Here is a 10,467-nt window from a genome sequence, read left to right on the forward strand (position 1 = left end):
TAGATAAAACATCACATTCCTTCCTTGCTTCTCTAGTCATAAGATATCCTTGAGTCACTTAGGAGATATGATAAGAAAAAATTAACAACCATAAGTAAACATGCATGCTATTTGAAATGTATTCTTGTCAATTAAAACATCTTGCAAATAGATCTTTGTTTAGTTGAAATCAGTTCAAGTCTATGATGTTTAGCCTTCTCGCATTGTCGTTTGGCATTTGTTAGTTGTTTTGATCCTTGTTGTCTTGCTACGTTTTTGGTCTGATGTTGAAAATCTTGAAGGCGAAAGGCCCCCAGCGAGGTTAGGATTTTGCCCCTTGTTGTTGATACTACTTCAATATGGATATGTACGTTGATCACCAAGCCATGGTGGTATATGATTTGGATAATTGTTTCAGATAAACCAAGGACAGTGACTACACTAAGTATGTCCAAGATTGATAAGTATTTGTGAATTTTTGGTGATGCCTCAGATGGGTGGATATGATATGTACAATATGATTTGTGAAACATGTATTTCCATCAATTGATAAAGATAAGGCTAACTATAATAAAATCCAGCAGTCATACTGATTGATCTCATTGTTATGATTTGGTCGATGATTGATAAGAATGTCTGGTTTCAAAGAGTTAGTACCCCGTATAAGACTGATCTGTCTGGTTTCGAGTGTACCTATCCTTGTATAAGACATGTTGATGTTGATGTTGATAGATGGATTGATTATCAAGACTTGATGATTGATAGGAATGTCTAGTTTCAAAGAGTGAGTACCCTGTATAAGACCGATCTGTCTGGTTTCGAGTGTACCTATCCCTGTATAAGACATGTTTGATGTTGATGTTGATTTTGAGTAATGAATTGATTAACAAGACATTTGATAAGTTTGATTGCAGACTTTGAGAGTTTTCCTGTTGTTGATCTGATTTGATGGATGGTCCATGTGTTCATGCTTTGATTTTTTTTATTTTGTTGATTTTTAGTTTTTGGATATTTTGATTTTTTTGATTTTTTGGATATTTTGATTTTTTTGAGTTTTTGGATATTTTGATTTTTTTGAGTTTTTGGATATTTTGATTTTTTTGAGTTTTTGGATATTTTGATTTTTTTGAGTTTTTGGATTAGAAGAAAGATGTATTTGGCTGCCCCAATGTATATCAAGACAAGGAATGGATGAATGGATGACTGAACCATTGAGGTGGAAATAGATTTTTTTTTTTTTTGTCCATAGTTTTGATCAAGATCAAGGATGAAAAAGGGGATATGGATAGAGATAGGATATAGATAGCACTAGGTGATGGAAGCAATGAATAGATAGGATAGATAGATATGAATTAGAGTGAAGCAAGATTGTAGAAATAATTGGATGATAGAAGATATGAATAGATAGGATAAGGGATATGGATTAGAGGATATGGATGAGGTGAAGCAAGATTATAGATAATGATGAAGTTAGATAGGGTAATGGATATTAGAGGAAGGATAATGGGAGATATGGTAGGAAGAATAGAGTGGATGAACTTTGCCCTCAAGCATAGAGGTTTCCATTTGCAAAAATGTGATATGTAAGATTGTCATAGTATTTAGCACCATCTGAATAAGTGTTCTTGAACTTTTCAAAGATAGAGACCCAACCCACACTTGGAACCTTTGGAAAATTCAACTGAACATTTCTAGCAACTAGGAAGTAGACTCAAAAGGGAATAAGAATCCCAAACTGGATCAAGGTACTTAGTCTTTGATTACCCATGTGTGTGCAAGTGGGTTCATTCTAGCTCATATGATCATTGTAATCTTTAGAATCCAACATGGCTAGCTACATGAGTTACCTTGACTTCAAAAGCATCCTGGATAGAGCCTCATTGCCAGTGAGCGTCCATAGCCCCGATGAGGTTATCGCTGTAATTTCACAAATATTGCTCCATTGCTAGCCAGGCGTCCATAGCCCCGATGGAGTTACTTGCATGTTCCTATAGCCAAGCATTTTGATATTGCATTTCATTGCATTTTGCTTTTCTTGATATTCATTTTCTTGCTCATGCTTTTGATATTTCTTTTTTTAATTTTTTTTTTCTTGCATTGGCTTGTAAGTGATGAAACTTACATGGGTCTGATAATTATAGTGGCACTGAAGCAAGATTTTAGATTTTTCACTAGCCATGTCTTCAATTTAAGAGATCACAATGATTTAGAGCAATCGATTAAGTGTATGAGATATAGTAATCAAAAGATGTCAGTACCAAGATACGATAAGTGGTTCTTTTCTGGATTGAGCATGTATCCCAACCAAAAGAAAATGTTAAAGAGGAACAACCTCAGATTTTGAAGCATTTCATGAACAGATATCTAGGAAAAGGACTGAACATGAGATTCGAGTATGGGCAAGTATGTGACAAAATGACACAAACACCTATCTCATAGATGAAAGATTTTATGTGAAGGATTGAATGAAAGGGATGGAAGGATAGAAAAGAGGTGTTGGATAATAGATAGAATGTTTGAAGATTTGTGCAAGGATAGATATAAATGTTTTCAGGATGAGTGTTGGTACTTGAGAAATGATGAAGAGATGGAGGAAAATTGAATTTTGGAACAAAAGGACCCTAAATAGATAGAGGAAATGATAGAAGAATAGTTTTGGAAAGATGTTTAGATAGAGGGTTGAAAGAATTTCAAAGATGTGCTCCTCGTTGATCTTTCTTATGGATCATTTGAGGTGATGGATTGGTGGATGGAGGGATGTTAGGACCCAAGATAGATGGAAGGGATGAAGAGTTTGATTGTGGAATGAAAGGACCTAAGATAGATTTAGAAGAAGAAGAGTTTGACTTTGGAATGAAAGGACCTAAGATAGATTTGGAGGATGAAGAGATTGACTTTGGAATGAAAGGACCTATAATAGATTTGGAGGATGAAGAGATTCCTTGATCTTGATCTTGACTTGGAGTAGGATCATTTGAGTTTGTGCTTTTCTTTTGATTTTGAATTAGATTAGTGGACGATATGGAAGGGATATCATGCTTTTTCTTAGGAGGTGGATGTTGAATGGGACTCTGCTCTTGAGATGAAAGGGGATCATCGTGGATGGAATACCAAAAGATTAGGGGATCATCATAAGATTCTTGATAGGTGGGATCTTGATAAAAAATGGGATTAGATTGGAGAGCCATGATATCATGATCTTGATTTATGCTAGGACTCATTTCCTTTGACTGGGTTTCCTTTTTTTTTGGTTTGATGATGAATGATCAAAGTTGATGCTTTTGATATGTTGACGTAGAGAAATTTACTCCTTTTGATAAGGGCCCTAGGACTAGGTTGTCTCTTTTTTAACTTAGTTTTGTGATGAAGACTTGTTCTTCTCAAAATATGAGGAGTGGTCATACACGAATGATCAATGGTTTACTTCGATGTTTGGATTGAGATACTTTGTTTGAAAACTTAAGTCCACTTTTATCAAATGAAGGTTTAGATGCTCCCTCACGACAAAGTGTGTCAAATGATATGGATAAAGTCTCCCGATATGGAAACTTGATTTGACAACTTAAGGTTTAAACTTGGTATGTTGTTTGATAGAATCTTTTAGATGATGGACCTTTTGATCAAGGTGATGATAATACCCGATTTTGATAAGATAAAGTCTTATCTTTAGCTAGTTTTGGATTTGACAACTTTTGTTCTAAGACTGACTTGTTTGATTTGGAAATGATTTCTCTGGTGTTTTGATTTGATTTCTTGTGATTGCGTTTGATATTGGACTTGAAAGGATACTCAAGAAGTTTGAAAACTTTTTCTAGAAAGGCTTGTTTTTCTCTTTGGTTTTCTGAGTTTTGACCATGCGCTAAGCCAGAGACTAAATGCGCTAAAAAAAAATAAAAATTCTCAACGTGCTAGAGAAAAGACTCCATGCGCTACACTGCCCCTTGATACACGCTAACTGGTTTATTTTCCTTTTGCCTTGGTTCAAAAAGGTCATGCGCCAATATGGGCCACCAATGCGCTAACTGTTAAACCCTACGCGCTAAAGTTTGGCTTCCACGAGCTAAGCTGATGCTTCAACGTGCTAAACTATTTTCAAAACGTGCTACTTGAAGCTGCTAGAATTGGATTTCTATGAAGTGCTAATGTTAAGACTTAATGCGCTAAGGTGAAGGTTTAATGTGCTAAAAGATGGTCCCCACGCGCTAAGAAGTTGCTCTCACACGCTAAACTGCTCTGATATATTTTGACTTGGTTGTTTTTTTGTGATTTTTGGAATTTTTAACACTTGTGATTTTGATGGATGATTTCTTTTTGGATACTCAAGCTTACTAAGTCGAATAGATAAAATCTTGATTACTTGGTTTGGTATTCCCCTAATTTTGTTGGATGAAAGTCTTTCCTAAAGATAGTTGAAATGTTGATAACCATCTCAAAAGATGTTTTGTTGGATATGGAAATCTTCTCCACTTTATGATTTTTCCTTGTTTGAACTGACTTTTGAGTTTGATTGTTGGATACTTTGCAAGATATTTAAACATTTGTGACAAGAATACATAGCACACATGAAGATAATGGTCATCCTAATACTAAACATTGAGTGTATGTTCTTTTGAGGATGTGTTCAAATCCCCGATGTTATCACTGGTTTGATTTACAACAAAAGACACATTAGATAGACTCTTTATTCAAAGGTCATTGACAATATCACAGCCCACTAGTCTTGATACTCCGTCAGCTCAAACAACCTTGTCACCCCCTAGAGGGCCCCCATTTTTTTGCCTTTTGCCAGAAATTAACTCAAAGTGAATTGCTTCACAATTGAGTAGTTATCTTGGGAGATATATGGTGAGTAATCTTGGGGGCGAATTCTTCCCCATCCTTGCACTATGATATTGCCAATGTTTGGCAACTGACTCGGTTCAAAGTTTCTAATTCTATGGTTCGTAATCAGGCTTCCTGTTCGGCCGTCAGTGATAAACTCCCTCAGGAGTTCTCAACCTTTAGAACAAAGGCTTTACGTATCTCAAAGATACTGGGGGAAGGCTAATCGCTGCGTGCAACCATTGAAAGGGACTTTCGTCACCCTCCACTTTTGATTATAGTGGGTTGGAACACTTGGCGTCAAAGCCGTTCCCCACTTAGGTCGTTCCCTTCACACCAACCAAAGAATGGCTTTAAGAGTTTTTCAACGTCTCGGGAAGGCAGGCTTGCTAAAGGATTTAAATGCTTGAAATACAGAAAGCTTAAGAGTGGCTTGGCTTTTTGATCACCCAGTTATGGGGAGAGCATATACCTTCCACTTTCGAGACAAGGCAATCAAGTTGTTCTTTTTAGCCTTCAAGACAATGATTTGCTAACTTTTATTTGGAGATGTTGCTCCAACAAGCATGATGTTCTTTTTAACCTTTCATAGCAAAGTGTGTATTTCCAAAACTTTTGTAAAACAAGCCTGGTCAACAAAGTAAATCGTGATGTTTGGTTAACAAAATTAAAGTCGATAGGGGAAAACTTTCCCTCTTTGCCTTGCACAAAATGAAGATGAGGTTCTTTTACTTTGCAAAATGAAGTGAATCTTTTTAAACACCAAAGGATGGTGAGGTTCTTTTTAAAACTTTTTCCAAAGTAAAGATTGTTGGTTCTTTTTATAGCTTCCAAAATGAAGTGTTTTTCCTCGAATCTTGCAAGAAAGCAAATATGAAATTGTTGTTCTTTTTACCTTGCAATAAAGAAAAGATGAAGTTTTATTTTAAAACACCAAAAAGGAAGGCATGAAGTTCATTTTATGCAACCAAATGAAATGATGAGGTTTATTTTAAGCTTTTGCAAAAAAAGAAAGGTGAGTTCTTTTTACTAACTTTGAAAGAAAGCAAAGAAAACTAGACTAATTCCTTTTGTTCCTGCATAAAAATGTTAGAACCTGCACACAGTCAGTTAGCAGAAAAGAATCAAATCATCATGGTGGGCTCCACAAGCCTAATTTTGAATTTTCGGTTACAAATTATTTTCTATCTACGATGCGCTATAGAACAAACTATGCGCGCTAAAATATAACCTTGATGCGCTAAAATATGGTTTCAACGCGCTACACTATTTTCTAGATGCGCTACTCTGTGCGTCGAAAGCGTTGCTCTATTTTTCTCCCGCACCGAGACCTACAGGAAAATTAGTGATTTGATGCGCTAATATATAAACTTCATGCACTAGATGATGGACTCCATGTGCTAAACAGTGAACTGGATGCGCTAGGCTGTTAACCGGATGCGCTAAACAGTCAACTTAACGCGCTAATTCATTTTTCCCGCGTGCCTGCAAAAGTGGTTAAATTTAAAAACTGATTTGATATATGGGGTTGGGCCCCACAGTGGGCACCAGAAATATATGCGAGAAAAGCAGGTCGATAGAACTCAATATGTGAAAATATTCCAAAAGACTTGTCCACACACACACACAGGACTTCTTGGTGCAAGCTATGGAGTCATAAAGTATAACTCAGCTTCCCAAGGTGGGTCCCATGGTTCTCTATCTTACAATATCCATCAAACCAATATTTTTGCTCTCAGATCATTGAGAAAAATGGTTTAGGGATGGCAAATGCAAGAACGAGGGATGCTTTGATAGATTTTAGAATGAAATGCATCCTAAGCTAAGCATGATATTAGAAATGCAATAAACTAGATGATAAGATGACAAGGTTAGTATGAGTACTATCCTAACATGATATATTTAGTCTATGATTGAGCTAAATGATAAAGAAAATATTCTAAACATGCATATTTAGACTAATTCCTGATTTAAAAGAGGCTAAAATGATGAGCATAAAAATGATATATGAAAGCTTGAATGTATTTGAGCATAAGTATGATACTACAAATTTGGAGGATGATTCTCAAAATGGAGGAATGAGAGCTCTATTTATAGCAAAAACAGGGCAATGGATGGTCAGGATTAAAAGAGTTGATCAAGGGTTGAGTTTGAAAGTTGGGGATCCATGTTTGCAATTTGCACCAATGAAATGGTGACAAGTGTCAACATAAGGTTGGGTTGAGAGAAGGGGTTGGAGGCATTAAATGCCTGAGAAGACCTTATGGTTATCTAGAGATAAGGGTTAAGCTTAAGTTAGGCTTACCCATTGGATTAAGAGTTAATCCAAGGATAAACCCTTGTGCAAATGATTAAGAGATAATCATGGTCAAAGCATTAAAGGCTTGATGAGACCCTTGGGTTGGATGAAGGTTAAGTTAGGAAAAAAGTCTCTAACCATGTAAGAGGGTTGGATTAACCATTAATGGTTTGGGAGACTTTGGGGATATTAAGTGGTTGAAGACTTGAAGCCTTTAATGGTTATCAAAGACTTTAAGGTTTTGAGAAGTGACTTCCCTTTGCTTAGGGATGTGACAAAGTTTAGAAGATGGGTTAGGCTAATTAGAAGCGATTAGAAGAGTCTAGAAGGGATTAGAAATAGGTTTAGGAAGCAAGTGGGGAATGTAGGAGAATGCAAGTGGATGGAGGGATAATAGGATTTAATTGAAATAAAGTTAATTTAATTCAATTTGGTTGTAATTTGGGGAAATTAAATAAATTAGATTTAATCAATTTAGGGTAACTATTTAATTAAATTTGAATTTAATTAAAAGTGGATAGGGGGGGTTTAATTGAATAAAATGATTTATTCATTAAATGGGTATAGTGAATTTAATTTAAATAAATTGAGTAATTTACTTAATTTAATAGAGGAATGTGGGTAATTTAATTAAATTGCATTTAATTAAATAGAGAAATGAACATAAAATATTCATTTAGGAATATGGCCATTTTTATACGTCTACAATTATTAATCTATTAATGTTTGTAATATTATTTCCCTTGTTACTATTTAGATTATCGGATATATTATATAGTTTACCTACCCTTTATTTCTATTGGTTTATCTTGAGGGGGTAAGTAAATAATATTCTTTTATATTATCTACCTTGATTTTATGCATGGTAGCTACATTATATAGTTTATAGGAATATTTTGATTGGTCGATATTCTTCTATAGTTTGATTTTCAAATTTATTTGTTCAGCTTCTAGGAATATTGCCGGGTTACCTTCTAAGAGTATTTTGCTTGCATTTGGAGTTCTTTTGAATTTGGTTGAAGCTTGGATCATTGAAGAATTGGTGATTGGATTTGGCATTTGCTTGGTTGGTTTTTCCGAATTGGATTAGCTCTACTTCAGATTTCTTTGCAATTACTTCAAATTTTCCAGGTTCCAGCTTCAAATGTACTTCTGCATTTCAATTTGAAAAGAATGTCTTCATTTTGTTTGTTGAAAGATTGATTTCAAGGGACATTTTAGTGTTTAAAGATTTTAATTTCAGTTTGGGGAGTTGATTTATGTTTATATGAATATATATGAGTGTTATTGGCAAATTTGGATAATGGAGTGCTATCGGGAATGTATGGTTTGTATTTTCCTTTATGAATCTGTGATTCCCCTTTCTTGTGGTCTTGTTGGGATTTTAAATGCCTTTGTATTGATGTTTTACATTTCATTGTGCTTTACTGCATCTCCAGGTGTTAGTGTGTGAGTTTGATGTATTTTTGTGCTTGATTGTGTGAAGGAGGTGCATAGAATTGGTGTTAGATTCTCTTTTTATGATCACATTGTATTGTTTTTATGTTGTCTTAGTGTCATTTTTTCCTTCCGCACCTTCTAGGAATGTTATTGGTCCATTTTGTGAGCCTATGTGCAAAACTGGGCATGTTCGTCACTTAATACCTTTGTTTTAATTTATTTTGCTCATTGTCTTCAATGTGCTATTATAGACCTCAGATGAGATAAAGTTTGACATGTATGTGCTAAGGAATGCCTCCTATGCGCTAATTTATTCCCTCGATGCACTAATCTAGTCTTGTGATGGACTAAACTGCTCTAAGTTGTCAAATTTGTTAGTTTTGTCCAATATGGTCAATTTTCCAAATATGGGGCTTGTACCAAAGGTTTTCTATGATTGCTTTGAGTTCCTCAGTGATATTTATGATGTTATATTGATCATTTCATATTTTATTTGAGCTTTAGTAATAAATTTTGTGCCTTACCATTGAGGGTTATGCATGTGCATTGATTTGTTCCAGCAAGCGGATGAATGCCTTGCTGTTGAGAGATGATTTATGAGAGCTCCAGTGAGAGGATTGTGCCTCACTGTTGAGGATGTATTTGGCTATGTATGAGTAGGAGGAATGAATGCCTTAATCATATTTATTTATATTCTTTTTTTAGTAAAGGCTCTTTCTTGTGTGTTGGTCTCATGGATCATATTGTGCTTTAGTGGTGTCAATGATGTTGTGATTATGGATTCCATTTCATGTTGAGACTTCATGATGTTATTGTGATGTATTTGTGGTTTATGTTTCACCCTAAGGTCTTGGTCCATGGTTAGGGGGAGTGGGCTCTTGCATGTGTGGATCGGGGTCATGAACAATATTAGACCACTAGGGTCTAGACCAGCCAAGTAACCACATGAAGAGCTTTCCTTTGTAATTGCAAGTGATAACCTTAATAATTGATTAGCGGGTTTGGGTAATTAGGAATTAAATTAATCAAGATAATGAATTTTTTTTTTGTGCCCCAACTCATAGCTCTTGAGTGTTGACTCGGGATGAGATTGGGAAGACCGTTGGAGCGGTAAACCGATCTCCCTTATTTGGATCCAAGGTGGAGATGGTTCCTGTTGGAGATTGCTGATAGTATACTGAAAATATGTGCTTAAGAGATATTTGAGGATGTTTGAGAGATGTGTTGTCATTAATGTCAACTTATTTCTCTATTTGTGACAGTGATACAGTGAGTTCAATGAGTTGGTTTTCTCTATATGGTGATGATCAGAGTTTGCAGATTAAAGGGTTTTCAAAGGATTGTGTATACATGATTCAGTATAATTTTTAAAGGTTTGTATGAATATTTGAGTGAGATATGGATATATGTGTTGTGGTTGGTTTTTATGTTGTTCAGTGCTGCCAGAGTGTTCAGTATTTTGATCTGTATTACTTTGCATTGTAATATCTTCATCTAGAGATCTAGAGGAGTGTTTGGGACGTTGGTGTGTATCTTCAATTTAGTTGATTCCTGGTTTGGAGCTCTGCAAGTTATTTTTCCAGGTTGACAGTAATTCCTATTAGTGTTCTTGAAGCTTGGTATAATGATGATATGATTCTAGTAATTTGAGTTGTTGTAAATTTTGCAGTGATAATACATGATGTTTGTGGATGTTTTTGGATCATGTGCCTTTTGTGTTGGTGGCTCGCATTGAATGTTGTGCACGTAATTGATGATTTTCTCCTTTGTGATAGTGTTCTTCATATCTGTGGTCGACTAGATGCTTGTAGTGTGTTGCGGATGTTCACTACATAATTCTTGGAGGTGTTTCGTATTTGAGGTGTGTGATATGGGTCTATGCTATGTCTTAGTCGACATTGCTTGGTCTTCTTGTGATATTGCAGTTT

Source organism: Cryptomeria japonica, chromosome 3 (assembly GCF_030272615.1).
Source record: "Cryptomeria japonica chromosome 3, Sugi_1.0, whole genome shotgun sequence".
Classification (NCBI taxonomy): domain Eukaryota; kingdom Viridiplantae; phylum Streptophyta; class Pinopsida; order Cupressales; family Cupressaceae; genus Cryptomeria; species Cryptomeria japonica.